The sequence below is a fragment of the Ambystoma mexicanum genome, chromosome 3p (assembly GCF_040938575.1).
Source record: "Ambystoma mexicanum isolate Mex_15411 chromosome 3p, UKY_AmexF1_1, whole genome shotgun sequence".
NCBI classification, from domain to species: Eukaryota; Metazoa; Chordata; class Amphibia; order Caudata; family Ambystomatidae; genus Ambystoma; species Ambystoma mexicanum.
In genome coordinates, this window is record NC_090925.1 from 920241994 (window position 1) to 920267367 (window position 25374).

A 25374-nucleotide genomic window follows, 5' to 3' on the forward strand; every position below is an offset into this window, starting at 1 on the left:
TCCACATTTACCACATTGCATAATAGACAGTTAACTTTTTTTTTAGACCCTCATATTTAGTTTACAAACCAGTGTACTGTGCATTGCGCTCAGTTTCTGTGTCTGCTTTTCTAATCCTTGGGTCTGGGAAAAAAATCCTTGTTGGATTAAAAAAACCCTTCATTTCTTATGCAACTAAGTACTTCATTTTTTCCTTTCAGTGTTTTCTTCCTTTTTCTGATCAATGTTATGTTTGTTGCCTTCCTGCCCATTTTTAACAACACTTAGATACCTATAGGCATATTCTACCTGTGCATTTGTTTCCAACGATCTGTGATAATCATTTATTTGTGTCATTCTTCCATCCTGTTGGGTAGTTAGATACCTGTAGGCGTATTCTAACTGTGCATTTGTTCCTACAGATTTGTGATATTCATTCATTTGTGTCGTTGACATATCTTGTTTCCTGTATCTTTCCCATTAATGTTTTCTTTGTTGCCTTCCTGCCGATGTTTAACAACAGTTAGATACGTATAGGCGTATTCTGCCTGTGCATTTGTTTCCAACGATCTGTGATAATCATTTATTTGTGTCATTCTTCCATCCTGTTGGGTAGTTAGATACGTGTGGGCGTATTCTAACTGTTTGTAGTCTTTCACTTACTTTGTTGACAATTTTGAAGTACACATTATTTCGTACATTTTGGCTTCAAGAACATTAAATACGCATTTGTTAGGTTAGCTGGCAACCTCTGCTTTAGAGTAATGGTGCTATCATTACATTCAAACCATCCAGAATTATTTTTAATGTATGCAGTGTAGTGACCTGCATTGGTTGTAGCTCCTGCATGGTAGATTATTCCTACTGTTGTAAAGGTTTTCTTTCCAAGTGACACTTGACCGTGTGTAAATCCAGTTAGTTTGTAGTTGTTTTTGGTGCCATCTGCATTATAACGTAGAACCTTAAGTATTATGAAGGCACAATGTGATTGTATCAGTAAGGTAGAGCGATTGTCTGAATTGCAAATACTACATAATCTGACATGGTTTGCATTTTGTACAAGTTGCTGAAATGGAATGTTCTCACAATTTGGTATGGAAATATACACAAATCGCTAATTTGGGATTTCTTCCTGTATCACTTTTTTACAGAAAGTGCATGTATGTTTCCACATGTACGAAATTTGAAAGATTTCATTTACAGGTATGCTTTTGTTTCCCAATACTAATAGTATGTACATTAGAAATTCTTGTGGATCTTCTTGTGAGTTCATAGTGAATCTCACCATTCCAGCACACTCGTCCAATTGTTGCCTTAGTCCACGAACACTGTATGTGTTGTCAGGATTGCTGGGTGCATTTCAATGCAGCACTAACATTTGCAAACACAATTGGTCTGTGCTGTGCAGGTAAATATTGTTAACAATTGGTGGCAATTGAAATAGAATATTCATTGCAACATTTGCATAGCAACTTACCCCACTTTCATTTGTAAATTTGAATGGGCCAGCAAGTTCTGTATCTGAGTGCACTTTTCGGTTTTTCTGTTGCTTCTTTGCCGACGTGCCTGGTTTACATTCCCTAATAGGTTCTTCTATGTTTGCGGCAATTGATGAAACTTTAGCTTCTTTTCTTTTTTTTGCGGAATTTCCTGTTGCATTCTGTTGCATTTCTGTTTCATTTACTTTTCTTTTACCACGTTTCACTTTATCTGGAACAGGGTGTTGTTTCAGATGAGGGGTGTACAGTGAACGCAATCTATTGTATTCTAGAATGCAAGGAATATCAGCTTTGACTTTACTTGAATCAAAGTTTATTAGCAATAGACCGTCAAGTGTACGTAAGTGTGATAATGCTACGTAGCTCATGCCTTCCTTAAACACTGTCTTTCCTATATCTATCAATGCTTTCTCTAGGGTAAGACCCTGGGATTTATGAATGGTAACTGCATATGCAAGAGTTAGAGAAAATTGCTCTCTACGTACATACATGGCTTTGAAGAGAAGAAACTTTATCAAAGCGAATATTTACAAACTGAATGCTGCTATCACGTGGGTATGATTGAAAGCCAACAACTGTGCCCAGTGCTCCATTAACTAGCCCTTGCTCTACGTCAAGGTTACGTTTAAGCATTACTCTACAATTTAATGATAATTTCAATACTTTTTCCAACCCAGCTGTGTTGGAGATTGAATTTTCTAAACTATTTAGTCTTGTTGTGGCTTGCTCACACATGGGTACTGTCAAACCATGTACGTCTAGTTTGTCTATGGCGTTAATTTCTATTATTGCTTGCATTTCTTTCTTTAACATTGTTTCATTGAATTTGAAACAGCTTGCAGGAGTTGGCATTAAGGCCATACAATTGACATGTTTGTGCGCTATTTGTTCCATAACATCAGTTGGACATTCATTATTGCCTTAAAGTGCATTTATATGCCGCTTTTTCAGTACAGCTTGTGCTTCTTGCGATAATACACCAACTCTAATACTTTTTAAGATGTTGGCATAAGTGAGATCTGCAGATTGCTGCATGTTCTCAGTTAATTCTCTGTATTGGAAATGTTGCCAAAGGTTAACATTACCTATGCTACCAACAGTTTTCCGGCAGAATTTGTGGCCTAAGGTTTTAAAAATCGGTTCACCTTTTACTGGTGTCAATTGTAGAAGATCTCCGAAAACGATAATGTGTTTTCCTGCAAAGAGTTCTTCGCTATTACTTTTAAGTACTTCTTGCAATCTGAGATGAATCAAAGTTAACATTAGATTGGAGACCATGCTCACTTCATCTATTAGTAGCATTTTCATTTGTTTCAATACTCTACATAATTTCATTGCAGCTTCTGCAGAAAGTTTGTAGTAGTCTAATTTATTTTGATGCTCTACTGGAAGCAGTAGTAATCGGTGTAAAGTCACACCGCCTATGTTGTAGGCACCTAAACCTGTGGGGGCTGTTACAACAGCTGACAGTTTGTTGTTTGTCAATTGTTGAATGAACTTGCTGATGATTTTCATTAAGAATGTTTTCCCTGATCCAGCTACACCACTGACGTACAGCAGTATAGGTTTTTAATTTTGGCAGGTACATTCTTTATTTTCGTGTTGTACGCCATGCACAATTTGTTTTGTTACCTCTTCAAAAATGGTGCGCTGATCGTTGTTAAGTTTTCCTTGTTGTACAGTTCAGTCCTCTGTATCTGATACTAATACATGGTGTTTTCTACTTCTGCCATAGCAACTTCAGCCTCATTTACTATTAGTGGTTGTCCTAATGGTTCTTGACTTCCTGTTACAGAAGGTTGACTACTGTCGGAAGAGTCTTTATCTACTTGGGCCTGAATTTCTTCTTCCTGTTGCTGCTCATTGTGTAACATTGTTTTGTACTGTGTAAAGTTAACATTGGTGATAGTGCTTTCATTTGCTTTGAAAGCATCTTCATAGCACTCATAATTATCTAGTATGTCTTCCTCTTTTCTCCATGGTTTGAAAAGTTGTAACAGAGACATGTAATATAGTTCTTTCTGTTGAGGAGTTTTTAATGCCAATTTCAGATGATTAATTAAGCTTCATTTGTTAAGTTTCACTAAGCTCCCTTCACAATAGGTCACTCTATATCTACGTTTGCTTTCATCGGGTTTTACATTATTTTTGTATGCAAAGTTTTGAGCTATGTGGTATAGACACATGCTTTCCAGAGTGGTACTCCTGTTCGGATAGTATATGTCCAGTAAATTGTTTTTTAGAATGTCTTGGCTGTTGGGATCAATACTGGCAATTGCTTCTATGTCCTCATATGATTTTAGCACTCTTTTTCTAGATTTTGCAGGACCAAGACTGAGCCATACTATGTTGTCTGATTTTCCATACAAAGCAGTGCCGGTTAAACAATCTGCTGCTTCATAGGCCCCACATTCTCTATGAGAGAGCATTTTTATGCCTAGGCTGTACAATTTCTGTGATAATGTTTTGTCTGATGCTAGGTCATCCCAGAGGTCTTGAAGCTCTGTTTTTTTGGCTTTTGTTAAGTAGGCTGTAACATATTGTGCAACAGCAGTTGAATTGTCTGCAATGTACTGCACAACCTATGTTTGCATTTTATAATAGGGAAATGATTGCATTGTAATGATTGATATATTTGGATTCTCCCCTTCTTTTTATGTAATACATGTTTTTAGGTGATTTACCCTTAACACTATGTTGAAGTGAAGACATGAAGTTGTTTACTTCACCTGTTTTTGTAACTGGTCTAGGGAAACCAAAGCGGCATTTGATGTAGTATTTATCTTTGTTTTTGTATTTACGGCGACAATATTTGCCACATTTGTGTCTTTGAAATTGTAAAATCTGCGCATGCAGCTCACTATGTGTCTGTTGTGAAGGGATTTCACATGTGACATATTTTTGGATAAACTGCAAAACAGTGCTATCACTGTCGTGCCCAAATATCGGTGCACCTTTGATCCATAACAGCATCTGAATATGTGGTGCTCCTCTCGCTTGATATTCATTTCTCCAAAAGAAGTGTTGCACTTCTCCAAGGGGAGGAACAGTTTTATTGCAAATAAAGTGTAGCATTGCAATGAAATGATGATGGAAATATCTTGAGACATTAACTGGATCTAGAGAGCAAAGTTCTCCAGGTGTTAATATATCTTTGTTGTTTTTGTTGCTGTTTGCTATGCGTAGGAACTCATGTAAATCTTCCCATGCATATTCTGCACAACTTAGCATAACAAACCAAGTTGGTGGTCCAAGGTTTCTGATCATGCAACGCACGTCTCTGTGCCTCCTAAACCAGTATTCCTTTGTACCACGCATGTTTGCAAACAAATTTGTTATACTTGATTGTAAAACCTCATCTTTTTCTTATACTTTTTGTATTAACTGCATAGCTGACATATTTTGAAAGTGCGTTCCAGATTTAAGAATGTATGCAACTCCATAACATAGCGTTGCTAATTCACTTTCATAGTGTAGGTGGAATATGTAGTCAACATTTTGTCTAAATCTGGGATCTTGCAAATGCATTCGTAATGAGCGTTATTCTGATGCCCCAATCTGAGTGGGTCTATCATCGTATCTCTCACCTTTGCCAGTAGGAAATAGCAGTGGAAAAGCATGTGCTTCTATACTTTTTTCCCAAATACTCATTGGTGACCCTTTGGTTTGTCGCATTTGGTAAGTTTCTAGTGCATCATCTATACTTTCATTGGAATGCAATGGATGAATTGTGTAATGGTCCAAAAGAGTGGATACTGTAGCTGGATCCAGAAGTTCGAATTGTCCAGTTTCTGATGGCTCTTGAATTATTTCAGTTGTTTGCCTTAAGCTTTCATCAATATTTATTTCCTTGTAGTACTCATTGTTGTTTTTTAGATATTGCAATGCTTGTGTAACTTTGTGTAAATCTACTAATTGTTGCCAATTTTTTTGTCCTTTGTTGGTACTCCATTTACCAAGACTATTAAAGAATGCTCTATTAAACGTTCCACTCCTAGAGTGTACACATTTTCCGTTAGATCTAATGGTAAGTAAACTACTTTGCCACAAATACCTATCACCAATTCAGAGGAAGGTAAATTTGCTGTATTTGGATGAAGGCCTATAATTGCTTGAAATGGGTGAACTGTTTGAATTATTATGCTCTCATACAAATTGAGCTGTTGCAGGATTTTTGGTAATGGAAACAATTCCAAATTATTTCTAATTGCACGTGAAGGAGTGTGGTTGTTGTTTAATTTTGCAGTACAGTAACTGCAACATATTAGGCGTTCAGTTATTTCATATTTGCTTTCAGCTAAAAGGTACAAAGCTAATTCAAACCATTTAGAGTCTTCATTGTTTTTTATTTTGTATGCTATGTCCACATTTTTTATGTTCCTTTTGTAAAAGGTTCTGCGGCAACATACACACACATGGTTTGGTACTTCAGCCGATGACCTTTTAAATTTTAATATTTCTTTTCTGTATGTGTGTAATAGAAGGTTGCTATGTGCAGAATTGTCGCTACTATTCCCTAAAACTGTTGCATTTTCTACATGGCTCTCACTTCCAAAATACTTTTTCTGAATACGGTCCATATCTTCTTGTAAGTATTTGGGTGTACCATGCAGAAGAGTGGTATTTAAATTGCCTAATTCTGAAGATGGACTTTTTGCACAGTATATTTTATACACTAAATTTCTTACTTTGGAATGATGCACTAATATTCTTTTGATATCATGGAAGGTACTTTTGCAAACAGGCCCAGAAATGCAGGCTAATGAATGTCCTTTCAGTCCTGTGTGTTTCCGCACTACATAAATATCCATATTTTGCAGCGCTTTCATTTTACTTTTGTCTTTACCTTTTACATATTGATTGAGGAACAGACGTAAATATTTGAAAGCTTTGTTTGGAATGGCACACATTGATGTGCACAGCCATTTGTATACTGGACGGTGTGGTTCTGCTGAATCGAGAGGTAATTCAGGGTTTTCAGAAGATAGTTTTGTAAGCAGTGTTTCTTGTTCCATGATGGTAGTATTGATTTTCTCATACCCTTGTCCACTGCTATGGATGGCAATTGTGTTTGTTTGATTTTGTTTGTATGCTTCTTCATTAAAATATGGCTCTGTGGTTGTTGTGTGACACCATTCACCACCACAAACATGCAAGAAATTATTTTTGTTCACACTCCGTTTATTGCTGAGTTTCATTTGTAGTTTGGTACTTAGTTTTGTTAGTGCTTTCATCCTTTTTAACACTAATATGAACAACTTCCTTTTGAGAAGGATTTCACTGTCCACGAGTGCTTGTAGAACTAACTTTCTACGGTACGTTTTAAGGGGTGAGGATGATTTTGGTCCTCTTCTTAGTAGATTCTGAAGGACTCTGTGACAAAACATTTTTGCTAAAATACCTTTTTTACTATGGGTTCTTCTTACAATATCAGGATTATTAGGAACATTGTTAGCTGTACTGGCAGCTGTTTTTTTACAACATCTCTGTGTTTTGTGACACTTTTTTGATGGAGGAGGTACAGTTTCGGTAGTTGAGACTTCTTTTATTATGTTACCGAACTGCATTAGGTGGTTGGTACCAAGATTCTCCACTAACAGGTGGATGCTTACATTGGGCACCTTTATTTTTATTTGCTCTAATTCTGCGTTCCTTTCTACGGATCTGCTTTTTGGTAGGCATTCTTTGATGTCTGTTGAGGAAAAAAAGTATACTTTGGTCTGTTGTCCAATGTACGTGTGCTGTGTGCATGTGCGCATAAGTGTGATGAGGAAGCTCTTTGGCATGGTGTGTTAACGCACAGTGACCTCTAACTATCATTTGGTAAGGCTACTTTACTGTTTGTATACTAGTACAATGTGCTTTAGATGAGAGTACAAAGTGCCCTACTTGTGACGAGAACCATTATTAATAACCGAAATGCCAAAAACTTGCTACCGCAACTTATTTTCACAATCTAACCCTCTAAGGATTTCCTATCTTATTTTGTGGAAATCGATATAGTATTGTGACCCCAATCGCATTGTTTGAATATATGTTGGCCTACGCCAAGCCGCCAAAAAGAATACTATGTACATAGGTTCCGCGGCAAGGTCTTGACCTTAATGTATCATGAAAGCCGCCATCTTGGATTTAGCCGCCATTTTAGGTACTCTTGCAGTGTGGAAGTCACCTCGAATCACAAAATGGAGGCCGAATGACATTTCGAGTAAGACTTCGGCTATGGTGACCTCCGCACACGTGAATGAATAATATGTCCGCAGGCTACCTGTTAGGGTCATGAACTAAGACCCTGTCCTCTGTTTAACCTAGGTGTAAATATGTAACTGTATCAGCGGAACTGATCTAATACATGGAAATTGCGTGTTCGACCTGGCTACGAACCCTAGCCGTTGTTCCAAGAATGGTTAACTTGCAAGAGGGCTGGCCAATGCAGCACAAAATGTATAAAAGCCCGAGCATCCCGATGATCGGTCTCTCCCACTTTCAGTGCGAACCTAACGTTGAAGGTTCGTGTGTAAGTCAGAGGGCCGAATAGCTATTCGCATGTCAATTGACTTTGGTAACTTTGTAACTTTGAAATAAAGCGCTTTATGTGTCCTTTGTAACCTGTGTTGGTGTGTTTCCTTTTGGGCTTCCCGGCCTCATATCAATTTCTCTGTTTCCACAATTTCAGTACCAAAAACACAGGGATTTGTCAGCCATTCCACCTGTTATTCTTTGTTCAATTAATGGATATTTGTAGGTAGAATGGTTTACAAATGAATGCTTCCTTTGGTGCCCAAAATAAACAAATAACCCACGCAGCCTCTTTAAGGAGTAGTTACAATATGAGGTTGTACTGTACTTTCTTTTTTGTGCAAGATGACCAGGTTTCTTCGGATATGTCGTCTGCAGTGTAGATGCTGTTGATTCTCAGGAGAGTAGTCTTCACTGTGAATTAAAAAAACAATATCAATTACTTTGTGTGTTTGCAGCCGTCATGATACTGCAGACTTTATTTGTACTTCTTTCGTCAGAGGATTCAACTTTCATATTTCAACCCAGTCCACATGCACATTTCACTTCTCTCTGTGCAGTCTTTGCATGCTACTTTCAATATGGTACTTGAAAGTCCTTCAAAATAACTACATTTTTTTAGGGTTTGCAAATGCCTTGTTCTTTACAAAGTGTAGTATGCATAGGAGAGAGGTTTGTAAGCGATAGGGCAAAGTAGTAGATGAGCAAACATTTTGTACTTCTTAATGAAAACCACGATGTCCAAACATCGGGAGACCCTTCGAAGGACATGTCAGCACCACAATCGGGAGCGATTACTATTCTCATACGATCACATTGCAAGTAGCATTACTGTTGGCAGTACAGAGTACAGAACTCCGACATTTTCACATACAAAATTGAGGTCTGCCCTAAATTATACTTCTCAACTCACACGCTTTTGGCGGGTGTCACCCGCCTTGTAAAGGGCAGACTCACCCACCAACCCTCCTGCATGGCCATTCATTCCGATGGGCGTCTCACCCGCCAAAAACAAAATTGGCTGATTTCACCCGCCTTTCAGACGAAAATGGTTGAGAGCTATGTCTAAATAGGCATGCTTGCAATGTATGTACAGGTCATGCAGAAGACAGTAAGCAGTCGTGCAATTTGTTAATGACAAATCGGCAATTCTGCACTTTAAAAGGGGGAGCATTGTTATGTGTTCCCTATGGAAATTTACCAGCATTATTTTGTCTATTTTAAATCATAAGGCTTCCACATGTACTCTGTTTAAAATGTACATACCTGTACTCTATACTGATGCATGTGGACATGCATGGAGCTGTACGTAGAAATTTGCAATCCTTGCGCAGTAGCTTGTGAAGTAGGTGGTTTGCAATGGTATGCGATTTCCATTAAGAATCATCGACAGTAATTTTGAAGTGCGCAATGTTGATGACAGAGTTAAAATTAGCGATGTTCTATGTGATTGGTGGATGATTGTGCGCCCGCTTAGTTGTGTCCAATGAGGGGCTCGCTTTGGTACCGCTGTAGAAAGGGTGGAAAGACTGGGTAAGAGTTACCTGCCGCACGTAGGCAATGCTTGTCCGCTGGTAGGGTGTGTCACATACGGGTTTCTACAGCAAATCCTGCATGGAAAGATGACTGTAGGCATCAGCCAATCAGATGTTCACATTACTCTTTTGTGTCGAAAGACGGTGCGCACACTGAAAATGGCAGAGGTGCAGAGGGTCAGGGTTTTGCTGCTTGGAAACATTTTTGTGCAAGGCTTACAACATTATGCTGAGAGTAGGCATGTGGCACACCATTTCGATGTGCGAGGAGTAGAGGTGGTGTGGAGCGCTGACAGTGATGCCAATGCTGCGGCAATTCTGCAAGTTTGCAGACACATGCGTAGAATGACCACTCCTCATGTGGTAATTTTGCACTACGGTGCTTGCCACATGGGATACCTGTCTTCGCGTACGTTGTTGGCAGATTTGGCACAGTTGGTTGAAGCATGACCATCTCCCCAACATCAAAAGTTATTTTTTCTGCTTTACTCCCGAGACTACAATGGAACAACACTTCTGTCTACTGTCCAGATCAAAGCATCGGGAGGTGCATCATCAATCGCAGCATGCGTGCATTCATGCTACGAGTTGGTATGTTTTTTTGTAGCTACGATAACATTGCTCCAAGCAATGCGCATTACTTTGAAGGAGATGGTGTTGTGCTATCCTCTTTGGGAAATGCGATGTTCTTTTGGAACATAAGGCTTGCTTTAGAGAAGGTTCTGTAATGTTTGCAAGAGTAAAGCAAGGACAGAAAATACAAAAAAATACATAAAATACCACATGTCTGTACGATATGTGGCCAAAAATAAAAAAACGGCTCTTTTCAGAGCCTACCTTAAAGGGGAAAAAGTGGAATAGTACTTTAATGTACCGTCGTCACGATCTGAAGCTGTACATGTCCGCGAACATGGCGGTAGTTAGCAGCCAGCACATTTCACCACCGGGGATTGAAGGGTGGAGCCGCATGTAAATGAGAATGAGTGGAGCTAGGGATTGGTCCATAAAGTTCAATAGGTGTGTTTTGACCGACGTACTTTAGTAATACCGTCTTCTCCCTCACAGGACACCACACAACCATGTCTTTCCATGCTGGAAAAAAGATTATCTGGATTGTGGGAGACTCATGGATACATTGGTTGAAGGGGCATGCAGAAAGCTGCAGTTTATCTACAAATCTCGGATTTCCAAATGCAGAAGTGCACTGGCATGGCATGCGTGGCATGAGATGGCTGGACTTGGTACCTCCTTGTGTTACTTTACAGACAGAGCGTCCTCAAGATATACTCATCATTCATCGTGGAGGAAACAGTTTAGGCCATGTATCTGGAATTTCTTTACAATTTGCCATGAAGGAAGGACTTGCGAAGCTCATGGACATGTTTCCGAATTGTCAAATACTTTTTTCCCGTATTGCCCAAAGACAAATATGGTTGCGTTCTTCTGCATTTGGTCCACAAATGGAGAAAGCGAGACGCAATGTGAATAAGGCTGTGTGTGCCTTTTTAAGAGATGTTGGTATGTCCTCTTTCCACAATGAAAACATTTTTTTTCGTAGCAGTTTCATTTTCCGCAGAGATGGAGTCCACCTCACATATGCTGGCAATCAGATGTTTCTTCACAATTTACAAAATGCTTTGAGCCCTCGTTTGCAATCACACTAACCTATATGACAATCCGTTTTCCCCAATCCACTGTTTTTGACCCACACAACACACCACCAAAAGTCTGTTTTCAGAGCTGCCACTTACTCCCAACGTACACTTTATTGCGTTTGCTCCGCTTGCACCCTCCCTTTTTCCCCTCTACGACTGTCCACAAACTTTTGCTGAACTCTGCAGGGGTCTACGGCCTTCACTTCAGAGTTCTATTGTTACACTGAGAAAGGCGGCTCTGAAAAGAGCCTTTTCTGTCATTTTTGTTGTTTTTACGTTCATTGATTAACAACACTCGACACACTAGGAGAAGAGGCAAGAGGAGGATAAGGAAGGGACACCAGCCACCGGGATAAGAAAGGGCAACTGAACAGAGAAATATTAAGGGTGATCTTTATTTAGGTAAGGAGCAAATCTTCTGGTGCTCGGTGACTGCAGCCTCAAAAGCCCTTCAAAAACTCTCCATCCTGCAGAGTACTGCGTCACAATACGTGCACACTACTGTCACCTTTGAAAGGTAAGGGTCCACAGCATTGCGAATGGCTTGTGAAGCAGCTGGAGGGAGGCGCTCCCCCACAAGAGTGTCTCTTGTGGTGGGAGGATCGGATTCCAAGGATGCTGTGGAGGAACTCAAATGACTACGCTCTTCACATGTCACCACCTTGCGGATGTCCGCAGTGTGGAACGAAGTGAGGTGTCGATTCATGGTTGTGGTACCAAAACTGTACGCTCCAAATCTCCTGCAACACAACACCACATCGCACTGGTTACACTTCACCAGGTTTGCACGTGCTTTTGGTACGTTCCCATAAACGGAAAACAACCGCCACACCCATGACTCCCGCCGAGTGCTCCTACTGCGGAGTTCCTCCACTTCATTCTCTTCCTCCTCTTCTTACTCAATCTCTACATCCTCATCCATATATCTCTCTGCAGGCCCTTGGTGAGGTGGTGATGTTGGCGGGTTTGGGGGTGGTGCAGAGGCTAATAACCCAACAGCAGCCATGGAAGCCATACCGACCGATTACTTTCCTTTTGGTCACTACAGCAGTAAAGGCAACGCACCTCAATCTGCTATATCTAGAAGGACAATGAAGATGCGCTCGGGGGTGTGGCCTTTTGTAGGGATGCAGGGGTGTGCCTCGTGACCGTCCTCATCCCTACAAAGCGGTACACACATTTTACACAGCAACTCCTGAGGTGGCCTATTGTTTGGGATGTGTGAAATTACATTTTTACACTCCACAATACTTTGCCTTGTATCTACAAGTTCATTTTTAGTGTTGCGGAAGCACACAAACCGCGGAAACTAGTCCCCATGCTCAGCATAGGTGCGGTCACAAGATGACGTCCTCAACACATCCGCCCCCGTAATGAAAGTCCCCTGGACAGCAAATGCAAAGAATCAAACATGCGCATGCGCACAAGTGTCCTACGGACAGTGTTAGGGTTCTCAAACTACTTCAAAGTGCGACACAAGTGAGACGGACAGTTAGGAACTGGCACAATGTTCGCACTCCTTACGTTTGTACTGCGCATGTGCACGCATGCTATGTTCACTGTACGGACAGTTCCAGTGTCCTTAGAACAACTCCATTTTGTTTGTCTACGAACTGCCGGCCACCGTGCCTGTTCTACGGATGGCACCATTTTGACTGCGCCCAATACGGACCGCTATACTGTCCTTCACACACTCCCTTTTTACTCATTTACACCCATTCCGGTCATCTTGTGTGTTCTACGAACATGTATTATCTCGTTTCCAAGCGGTACGCCGACGTAGTATATCCTTTGAACACCCCTTTCTGTTTATGAACGCACATTTTGAAAAGATGTTGCAGTCCCACATCACATCCGTCTTACTTCGCATTAGACAGCACCCACATTCAATTGCTTGCGGATAGGTCGAACAGGCACACTGTTCGCAAACTTTTTACGTCTTTTTAAAAAACAATTCTACACACACACTCTTTCTCTAGAACTACTGCACAAAAACATTTCAAACACACACACACACATCAATCTAAAGAAATAGCAGGGGAAGCAGACACAGAAACAAATATGGGGGAATTAGGATTCAACACGGGCTGGTTGTGAGGAGAAGATTTGTGAGGGGAAGAAGGGATGGATATTTCGTCAAAACATCTATTTTCCTGTTCAAGGTTTGAGGATGGTTCACTAGGGAATTGAGAAGCAGGGCAGGTGCAGGTGGGGCAATGATAACAAACTTTTCCTCTCACACAGTCCTCCACAAACTCCCGTAAACTTTGAAAATTGTTGTTCAATGTGTCCATTTTCTGCTCTATCCTTTTTATCCTGTCTTCTTCTGTCTCGTTTGTTGCCCTTTCTTCTTTTCTTTCCTGGTCTGTTAAAAAGAACAATACATAGGTTGAATGCCTCTAAAATACTGGTTACTATTTTGCATATGCAGAGCACTCTGTACCATTATTGTCGTTTTCTTCAGACATTCCGTCATGTGGGGAATGCTCCTCCAGCCACTCCAAAGTACTTGCCATTTCTGAATCAAAACAACAGAAAGAAATTACTATTTATGCACTACATACCATAAAAAAAACACCCATATAAAAACATGACCTGTACTCACTCTTTTGCTGTAATGTCCCTTCGGCCTACTGCGTCCGTCCACTGTCGTTCCAGGCTGCCGAGTTTCTGTGAAGTGATTACGCTGGAGGCATCCTTTCTTTTTTATGGTGCCATCCACTTTATTCTACATGGTTATTAAATGTATGGTTTTCTTTTCCTAACTTCAGGTTTCCATATTTACTTATTACTACTTATAATATCTTTATGTCCTTCTTCTACGTTGCGCATTTTTTCTGTAAAACAATAGTACATTTTCAGCTATCCCCCGCCTCTTTGGGTAATGTTGATGCTGTCCAACCCCGTCCGCAAACAGGCGCTCAGTCCGTCCCTTTCCAATGTCATTAAGGAGGGGGTTCTGTATGTTCTATGTTAAATCTATGTCAATTACGTACATTATACTACATATCTTTCAAAATCATATGATTACAGTGTATATTCTGCTGAACGACTTCATTGCCACAATTTCATGCTTAAGTTCCACCTTCAAAAAGCCTATGCAATTCCCTACAAAAAAAAAACTTTGTTACGGGGACGTTATGGTTAAGTTGCCCTCCCAAAAATCAGTTAAATTCACTACAAAAAAAACTTTGTATAGGGGACGTTATGGTTAAATTACCCTCCCAAAAACCAGTGAAATTCACTACAAAAAAAACTTTGTTGAGAGGATGTTATGGTTAAGTTGCCCTAACAAAAACCTGTACACTTCACTAAAAAAAAACTTTCCACCTCCCCTTTATGCTTCAAATTAAAACCGAAAAACCCCTGAAATTCGACAGTTATGGTAAACTAAGCCCCCAACCCTGACACCACCCCTGTGCACTGCTAACACTGACCCCAGACCATGAAAAAAGTAATCTCAAATGTCAATGATGACATCAATGACGACATCACTTGTTTAGCCTCTTTCTTTTCCTTCCCTGCCATACATATGTATGTACATTCATTAAAAAAAATATCACTAAAGGAATGTTATACTTCACAGTGAAACAAAACACCACTGCACATTCCCCCATTATAGTAAGCTAAGCAACCATAACTCGCACCATCTACGTGCATTGCTAACACTAACACCCAGGACATCAAAGATGACATCACAAATATCACATCACATCACATCACAAATATCAATGTATGTCTGCCATGTCGGGTGTGCAATAACTATGGCTAAAAAGGTATCTGCACTATCAGCCAATGTGATTGCCTGACTCTGTGAATCTGCCTTTTTCAGATGAACGTCCCGAAATCAAAATCTTGATCACGCCTGACAGCAGCTCAGTGCTGTTGCTGTTTTAAGCTTTAGTTTCCTACTTCTGATATGCTTAACAATTTTTAGGAAACAGCATCTAATAAAAAATAATATATTAATATCACAGTAAATACATACAGTATTCATTTTTTGTATGAAGAACAAGTAAAGTACCCAAAAACATCTTTGTCCAAATTCTCATACTCATGGATATCACCACCCTAGTAGCTCTCGCCTATTGGCCACTAACTACAAGTAGCTCTTGCCAACTAAAAGGTTGGAGACCCCTGGTCTAGAGGCTTCTGCGTGCTCTCTTTCTGTACTCCACAAGCCTGTCGGTGCTCCATTGACTGACTGAGTTGCATGGCTGTGCTTCAGTTGTCTCTCGAGACTTCATGTTTCTTCTCGTGTCACAGCAGCCCCGCAGTGTACTTTAATCGTGCTTTGTGTGTCTGTTTTTCATGTGCGCGCCTATGCACCTGACCTTTGTACTGGTGTCAGCAGTAACTAGTGATTAACCACAATGGTAAATTGCCACACACAGCAGAAGGAGAACATTTCAACCGGCCAGAAAACCTACTCCAGCAGTCGTCAAATTACCGTTAGCATTAAATATATTTCCGCTGACAGTAATTACATGTTCATCTGGAATCCCTACCACAGAAGAAAGAACCTGTCAAAAATGCTAGAAAAAAATGTAATCACCAGTGAGCTGGTCTTAAAAAGGGCAAAGCACACAACCAGATACCACAATTTGAAGTGATTGTTTGTGTGGCCACTAAACACTCAGTTAATGATATAGGATGGGTGTGTGCTGATGGAACTCTCTTAACTCCCCGTGAATATGAATATATGTCATGGCTGCCAACACTTTTATCCCCAGTGCATTTGTGTTGCTCCTGGAAATGCAGGAAAATATATCCTCTGTTGGCTGTATCTTTATCGCAAGCTGTCATTTACCGCTGGTGGTAACTGCACAGCTCTTGCAGTATAATACATTAGTACAATAATGTAGTGCTGGTGACATTTCTCACACAATAGGCACTCGGGTAGGTGCTCTGGTTGCTTGTATTGGAGCTAGGTATCTGTCTTACTTACACGTCGGTACACATATAAAGGCTCCTGAGTTGATGAGCATTTTGTATTTCGTGGGCCATGTGTAAATGTGCTGGTTGTGCTGTACACTTTTGATCTGTGTATTATAAAGGCATGCTGGTCTTTTTAGAGTGATGGGTCATGCCTAAATGTGCGTTGCGTTGTGTAAATGTTCTGGGTGGCATGTGAGCCATATGAATACACGCGTGCTGCTCTGTGTCTTCTGGTCACTGTGTTGATGTCCTGGGTGTTGTGGCGTTGCATGGAATACTGCTGAGATGTGCTGCATGCTTTGGCTTTGTGCTGGACCCTGTGGTTAGGTATTTTGTGCTGTGTAGATGGGTTGGAAATGTGCTAGACATGCTGTGTCTACTGTGAGCTGTGCCGGTGTGTCGGTGTGTGGTTGCTGTGTGCTTTGTTAGAACTCTGAGATGCAAGTGTGCTCTATTTTGCAATGTAATGCCATGTGACTGATTCTTTTATAGCGCGGTTTCTGCCCTTTTGGTGGCCTTTTGGCCGTATGATTTTTGCTTTGTTGAAACGCGGGTGTCCTTTTTAGCACTGTTTTTGTCGCAGGTTCTCAGCGAAATGGTAGATACTTGTTCCATGATCTCTGATAGTTTTAGAAGACAATGGGCTTCATTACAAATTCGGCAGTGAAGCAAAAAACTGGAAGTAATTCTGTTACTATTACTTTTTTGGTTGTAACAGAATGACTGCAGTTTTTCTTGCATGGGCGAACTACAAGTTTGGACGTTTTTCCTTCAGCATCTTGCTGGAAGTAAATCTTCATCTTTAAGGCCACATTTTGGCGGAATTACGGTGACAGAATCGCTCATAGTAAATATACCAAAATCCCCATCCATAAATGGGGATTAACCTGCCCTACAACCACTTGTAATAGCGTATGTAAACCTATGGGACCAAGCAGCGGTACTGGTAAACACATTTGGTGCTAATTCAGCAGGTTTACCAATAAAATACCACTAAACTCATAATGGGGAAAATGAACCTGCACTACTACCTCTCCCTCTGTTATGACGTGGGATCCCCCACGTTACTGGATGTGCACATCACAGTAGGAAGTGTCATGGTTAAGTAAAGCGTGCCCTACCCCTTTCAGGACTGAGCGGAGGTCACAGGACGCACTCAGAAAAGTAACACATCACATGAACCGAAGAGTGTAAGGGCTAATGGGGGAGGGGCAGGTTGGAAAAACACAATGGGCCTCATTACAACTTTGGTGTGGGGGGAGTTGTGCAGGCAGGTCTAACCTGCCGGGCGGATAAGGCACCTTCCCGCAGAGATTTCACAGAAGCACAGGCACTATTAGCAACGGTACCAGTGCTTCCATCTCCCCACTCCCATGGAGTCCTATGGGGCTCCATGGGAATGGGGAACAACATTTTGTGGCGTGTGACTTCCCGATCCGCTGGGACTTGTAATGTCCCAGTTGCACTGGAAAGTCAAGTGGCGGTAAAGTGTTGCGAGTCTGGCGGCCACCTGCCGGTAGCATCAGCGGGTTACCACCAGACTCGTAATGGGGCCCATTCAAAGGGCGTAGGGAGACCCAGAAAAGAGGAGTGGAACACATAGGGCCTCATTACGGGGTTGGAGGTAGCCATGCCGCTATTTGCGGCATGGCTGCCTCCAAACTCGTTCCAACTCCGGCCTGGTGAATGGAGCAATTACCGGTCCATTCCAAGGTTGGAAGGACCGGTAATTCCCTATTCACCAGGGCCATTCTCCATTCCCGTTTGAGCCCCCATAGGGCTCAATGGGAAGGGGGAAGGCGGCAATAACGGTACCGCAAATTGCGGTACCGTTATTGACCCCGATGTCCCTTTGCGGGTCCCATCCTTACCGCCTGCAAAAATCAGGCGTTAAGGAAGGACCCGCAAAGGGAACTCATAGTAGGGCGGTAAGGGATTCCCGGCACCGGTGCCCTTACCGGTGCCGGTAATCCCTTACCGCCCACCTTGTAATGAGGCCCATGGTGAGTGCCAGTAAGGACATGGAAGACGTGTTAATTTTCATGCATTTTCCTCCTTAGTGCGTGAATCAGCACGCAATACATTATTGCTGGAATCGGCATGCTTGGGAATGATTACCAAAAATTATCACAGAAATAAGAAAAGGGGAATAAGAAAATCTTTTAAACATGCACAGATCTCATTTACTAGGCAAGTGGCAATGGCCCTCATTACAACACCGGCGCTAAACCATGGCGCTATTAGCACCATGGTTGGTGCCGGTGTTGTAACGGGTCCGCCATGGTTCAATGGGGAATTACTACCCCATTCCAAGGTTGGAGGGCGGTAATTCCCCATTGAACAATGGCCCTTCCCCATTCCCATTTTTGCCCCATAGGGCTGTATCGGAATGGGGAAGGCGCTAAGTACGGTACAGCAAATTGCGGTACCGTACTTAGCACCAAGGTCCCTTTGCGGGTCCCTACTTTAAAGGCTGGTGTAGACCAGCCGTTAAGGTCGGGTCCCGCAAAGGGACCTCGTAATCAGGCGCTAATGGGTTAACGGCGCCGTAGACTTTTACGGTGCCGTTAACCCATTAGCGCCAGGGTCGTAATGAGGCCCAATGAGTCTTTTACTATACCATTTTACAGCTCTTCCTTTTCCCTCCTGGTCTGTTCCAAAGTTCATCCTCGCACCATAGGCTTCCGCTTGTTTACCTTCTGTAGTTCCAGCTTACCCTCTGCGCTCCTATTAAGACTTGTTCCGGTACTTTTTAGTCAACATTGGAACTTGTCCACCTTGCTCCTAGAGGGAACTTCGCTTTCCCAAGATTATTGCTACCCAAGAGAAGGGGTGGCTTCGCATTTGGATTCTTTGAAGGAGATTTCATGTTTATACTTACTCCAAGGACTTTGTTCTACGATCTACTACCAGGGATTTTTGGTACCATCTGCTTTTTCCCTCATTTGGGGCTGGCTGCATGGGGTTCCCTTTGGTATGGGTTTCTGTCCCACACAAGATTGCCTCTGCGGGAGCCAGACCATATTTACACGAGAAGAAGGAAAAGAAGCCAAAGGACAAGAAGGACAAGAAGGTCAAGAAACACCAACGAAAGGAATCAGAGGAAGGAGGTGAAGAGGGGTCTCGGGGAGGGTACGCTTGGCCAGCCCAAGTAGGACAAGTGGCAGGGGCCCGGGGATCACCTAAAATCTCTAAGTGATTTCTGCAACATTTGTTTTATCTCATGAACTGCATGATCAAAGATATGGGACCTCACAAAGTACCTTTGTCCTGTGGATGGAAGATTGTTACATATGATACTTGGAGCTTTGTTACCAAGCCCTGAAAAGTATATGGAAGCCATGTCCTTATCCCATATGCTTTTTTGCCTGGAATCTGGAATGTTGCAATTGAAATCACTGTTTAGAAGTATTGCCTCTTGTCCAAATGTGTAGTGCCAATTTTCCAAGAGCAACTCCAGTGTTCAGAAATCGAATTCTGAATCTCTAGTTTGCTTAACATTCCACTATATATTTATCAGTAGAACATCAATACACAACGTCATCTCAGTGGAAGGCCAGTGAAGCTTGATAGCCAATATATCTACAGAGGGATTATCCCATACTTCAATATTGGGTCATAAAGATCTCCAAATGTAGACTTCCAAACGGACGCCTCATGAGACCCTTCCTAGCGTGAGTTAAAAATACACAGTTCCCATTTAGGACAGGCGTCTCCATCCGCCAAACCTCTTGCAACACAAATATATCAAAATCTAGTAATGCAGGGAAAGAATTGGTCGCATTTAGAAAGCGGGAGAACCCTCTGCTATTCCAAGAGAGCAACTTTACTTTAGACGAGATAAAGAGTAGAATAATGAGACAACTGATTCAACTGTACAGGTGAAGCTAAAAATCAAGACCGGTCATTTCCACTAAACTTTACGGATTGCTCCTCTGAAGCCATTAAAACCTACCGACCACCTTTCACATAGATGACACATTGTAACTTTCCTTGGCAAATTGGTAGTCCACCAATGCTTGTACCAGCATTTAAAAGGCCCTTGCTCGCAACTGTGGCTGTCTTATAAATATAAAGATCAAGTCCAAAAAACCCAAATGATTCATCTTCTTGTAAAATAAGATTACAAATCAATTTAGAAGTGATACGTAAAACACAAAATCGGTCCTCAAATCATCCACAAAGTCAACCTGCTGTAAATCACAAGAGTCAGTCAGCCTGAGAGATGGAATTTCAGTGAGATAAAATAGTTGCATGGTTTAGAATTAATGTACCTGCATCTTTAAACACAGCTCCAAATGCTATTAACTATTGACGACACATAGATGCAGGATTGACTTTAGATCCTCTGTTCAGACTCGTAGATGCCAAAAGAAAGTGTACCTTAAACCATCTGTTTAGACTCTTTGCAGACTGAGAATCCCTATTAGTGGCCAAATTTGAAGACTGACGCGGAATAGAATGAGAGTTTGTAGGGCACTGTAAGGAATTTGCGGGCCATTTCATTGAGGGAATTTACGACAATGGTGTTGGGCACATAGAGGTAGAGGCAGAAGGGAATCATTTCCAGATAATGTGGTCAAAGTGGGTGCCTTTGTATTCAATGCTACCTCTAAAGCTGAGTGGTCAGAAATAATATATTTGTTGTAGGTCCATGATCTATTTCTTCTGTTCAATGAACCAACTACGGTAAATGCTCATTGTAGATTTGGTAGGAGCTTCCTCATACCGAACTACAGCAGGAGTTTCAGTGCTTCTTTTTTTTTAGGCGTTTCTTAGGAAATTGTTGCTACACCACCAGGACTCACTGAGGTTCTGCATGCTCTCCTGGGAGAACCATAGCAAATGAGTTAGCAGGATTTAAAGAACTAAAAGAAATGTTTAGAATTACTTCTTTTTGCTGCACAAAGTGGAACCGGCTCATCACTGCGACTCTAAAATGTTGACTGCTCTTTTACTGTGATGTCAGCATTTTAGAAAATGCGGATTCCTATTACTAGGCCCAAGTGGAGCGGTGTTTGCGGCTGTGTCCCCTGCTCTCCTTGGTCACAGTAACGGGAGTTGGAGGAAGCAGGGGTGTCTTCCACTTACCATTACGGTAAGTCGGGGATAGGAAAGAAAAAATAATTTAAAATAGGACCCAGCGGCATCAGCACGACCCCACGTATGTCAGAGGAATTGATGCTGCAGGGGTACAGGACAGTCGGTGGCGCACACAGAAGTGTGATCTATCTGATCACTGTGTCACGCCGTAATTGGCATCGACATTTATGTTGGTGCAGTTACGGGTGGCGCAGTGATCACATAGATTCAAAGCAGTGTGTTTTTGTTTTTATGTTGTCGTTTTGCTTAAGAAGACTCCCGATAATCCAACAGTGTTGGAGGTAAGGCCCACTGCAATTCAAGATGCACTAATTGCAGGTCCATGCCTTCCGCAATCGTGGGAAGAACATCGATAGACATTGAATCCCAAGTGGGATGTACCTCAATCACAGAGGAACAAGAAGGGGCGACAATGAAAAAGCAGGTACAGAGGTTGAAGTAAGACATTCGCCGCTGAAGATCCATACATTTAGCAGATATGGAGGGTATTTTAAACGTAGATCGTAACATTGGGAAGTTGTTTAAGTTTATTGTTTAAAATATCATAAAGTCTAACTAAGGACTGTAAAACAATACAAGTCACCATGTTTGAGGTTGATCCAGAGCAGCCCACATCAATTGAACTATTAAAAAGTGGATGATGAGCTGAAGAAAAAAGAAACTTGAGCAGGATGAGGAGATGTCCCAGAAGGCTGCTTGAGCTGCCATGTCGATAATTACTGAGGAGTGGGAAGAAGAGCTCTCAAAAAGAGTGGGAGTAACCAAATGAGACTCAATCTCGCTCCTTGGAGCCCCCTTCTCTGCTTCACTTTCGGGACTCAAACATAATTGAAGAAATTCGTTTTCCACAACAGCTCTGTAAGTGGGAGGTGCGGGGGTTGCTGCATAGCAGATGATGTAGGAGGAGCAGGCAAGGGAATAGTTGCTGTTACCAGCAGGTTAGGCACCACACGAATTTCCCCACACGAATCAGCGGGGCCCATAGTGCAGGCAAGACGCGGATTAATTTAGGAGCAGAGAGTTCAAAGTGGAGGGCGTAGCCATGTCATGAGGTGTAACAGAGCCCACAGTATTTACAGGAGCACTCCGCAGATTGAAGTGTGACAGGTATGGGGGGTGTAATGTAAAAGTAGTTGTTGATAAAAGTAAGCAGGCAGGCACATTAAACTCTTACCGCCACAGGTCACCATAGAAGATGGATCGCTGCTAACTGTTATGGAGGAGTTGAGTATGACAATGCTGTGCGCCACCTGCACCAACTGCCAACAACTGCACTCGACTTGCTCTCCACGAGTGCTCCAAGCTCTGCAAGCAGTTTTTAATGCTGACTGGTGAGTCCTGCTGAAAAGTATCTGGAAAGAACATAGGTGAGTCTCCTTACAGATCCCGCAAACAACTGCACTTGGTGTGCACTTCGTGACCACGCCACGCTCTGCAAGCAGTTTTGAAAGCTGGTGTGTTGCCTGGTGAAAACAATTCAGAAAGAACACAGGTGAGCTTCCGTATAGTTCCTGCCAACAACTGAACTCAACGTGCACTTCGCAAGTGCTCCACACTCTTCAAGCAGTTTTGAAATCTGGCTGGTGTGTCCTGCTGAAAACGATCCAGAAAGAACACTGGTGAGCCCTCTTACGGTTCCTGGGAACAACTGCACTCGACATGCATTCCATGAGCACTCCACACACTGCAAGAAGTTTTGAAAGCTAGCTGTTGTGTCCTGCTCAAAATGAGCTGGAAAGGACACAGGTGAGCCTCCTTACGGTTCCTGCCAACAAATGTACTCAACTTGCACTCCGTGACCTCTCTGCGCTTAGCAAGCACTTTTGAAAGGTGGCTGCTGTGTCCTGCTGAAATTGATCTGGAAAGAACACACATGTAGGCACGTCAAGCTGTGTCTCTAAACTGCTCGAATGATCCAATCGAAAGGAACATGCTCTTGATGTGGGGGCAAGTTCAACAAGCATGACAATTAAACTTGAAAGACTGCAATACAGAAAGTTTGCTGTTGAGGAGAAACGCTGCCAGCTGGAAGGGCTTTTCAGATTTACAGAGTAGTCCAGAGTGTGGAGACGTCGTAGAAGATTGATATAATGTTATCCTGTTTTGTCCTGCTTACATGGACATCAGAAAGGTCACTATTCTTCCTGTTTTTGGACATTTTAAATTGAGACACCATCAGTCTGCATTATGCTTCCTTTTATCTGCTTACCCATATGTTGCCTGGACTTTGTTATCCTTTTTCAAAAGAGCTATGTATCTCAGAAAGGGTGTCTTGACTGATCAGTGAATTGTATTTTTAATACTCTGCTTATTTGCATTAGACTGATTTTTCTTGTAATGTGTTTTATAATGGTATTTTCTATGGGCCAATGTGGAAACATTTTAGTTGTTATAAATTTGTATTTGTGTTGTTTAATGGATGTGTTCATCTGAATAAACTTATTGAATGAATGAATGAATTAATGAATGAATGAATGAATGAAGTTTGCAAGAATTATCAAGCAAAAGTCCAAAAATGGCATCCAACCTACTATGTCCTTGTCATCAGAGCCATTGAGAGCACACCAAACACAACCATGCCTAGTCCGCTTACTATCCCAAATGGGTGACAGGTGGCGACTGCAGAGGCTCTTGTGCTTCAACCGTGGGAGTGGCAGGAAAAAGATCCAGAGTCACCATAAAACTGAAAGATAGGCTTAGACCTGCCAGATTGTTTAACAATATCCCACTGCATAGATTGCCCCTTCTGCGATGTGACGTCCACGAACTTGGCGGTAAGCAGTTATGCTCCAAGTCATGGCCACAGACAAACAGGAATAAATGTTGCCCACCTCCCCAATTAAAAAGGCATTGGTCATGCTAGGGCCTTTCACTGGGAATGAGTGCTTACCACACATGTAGCAGTGTTGCCAGAGTGCAAGATATACTTTAGTGAGGTACTGTCTTGGAGTGACATGTGTGCTCGGTAAGGAATATCTTCTATCTATATTGTGAATCAATTTAGAGAGCTTTGCTATACTCGGGCAGAAGGGATGTGCCCGAGAAGTTCAGGCTGGACTGCCCCTTTTAGAGCGGCATCAAACCTGATTTCCCTATAGTCGTTCCTCTTTCTGTAATGGCTTGGCAGATAAAGAACGATGGTCTGGAGGGTTGCCCAGAGTGATGCAACAGGTGAAGATGTATTCTAAACCTTCCAGCCACTACCTCTTTTGTTGTGCTGCTTTTACCAGAGTGAATCCTGCCGCAGAGGTGGGGTGTGGGAGTTTGGTGTTTTGTGGGAGTCCCTGTCTCTGCTACCTACGTCTGGCTATGTGGATCAAGTACCACCTTTTTGCCCCATAGGTATATGGCAAATGCTGGTCAGTTTATTTCTGCTCATCCTTCAGGACTACATCACCCAGAAGGCCTTGTGATGGGCAGAGCTATGCAAACGGGTGAGAACCAGCGTGGGACTGAAGAACCGTGGCTCTACCCACATATCCAAATGGCAAGGACCCAGACTGCAACCTAACTTTACCATCAGAGAGACAACAGAACGCACTACATTTCAAACCGGTAATCTAGACACCCCATCTGACAAAGACTACAACTGTGTTTAATATGATATGGCATTTATAAACGCGCCCATACACAAGTGTTTCGAGGCGCGAAAAATGACATCCAGCGGGACTGCCACATTGATGTTGTTTCAATACAGCAATCTGGACGGACGCTCCACCTGACACGGATTACAAATATGTTTGTACTATCAGCTGGAAACTCAGTTAAACCGAAAACAAACTCTAGAATTGACTACACATTAAGTTAGAATTGACTATAAATTGAGTGAGCCACCATTTCCAAATGCCACTGGACCTGTATGTGGGCGAGGGGCTTAATGGCTGTTATATGCACTTGCTGAAAGAGTGTGCAAGGTGAGGTATTCGTTTGTGGGAGAAAGTGGTGCTTGACTGTGAATGTGTGTGCCAGGTGAGAGAGTGAAATTAACAGAGTAGGCGGGCGAATGAGAGTGACTGGGAAGGTGACCGGGAGAGTGAAAGGAGGGTGACTGTAGTAAAAGGTGTGGGTGGAGTGGAGTTTAGTAGTAGTGTGAAGAGGAGAGAGTAGTAATGTGGAGAAGGGAGAATAGTAGTGTAGAGAGGGGAG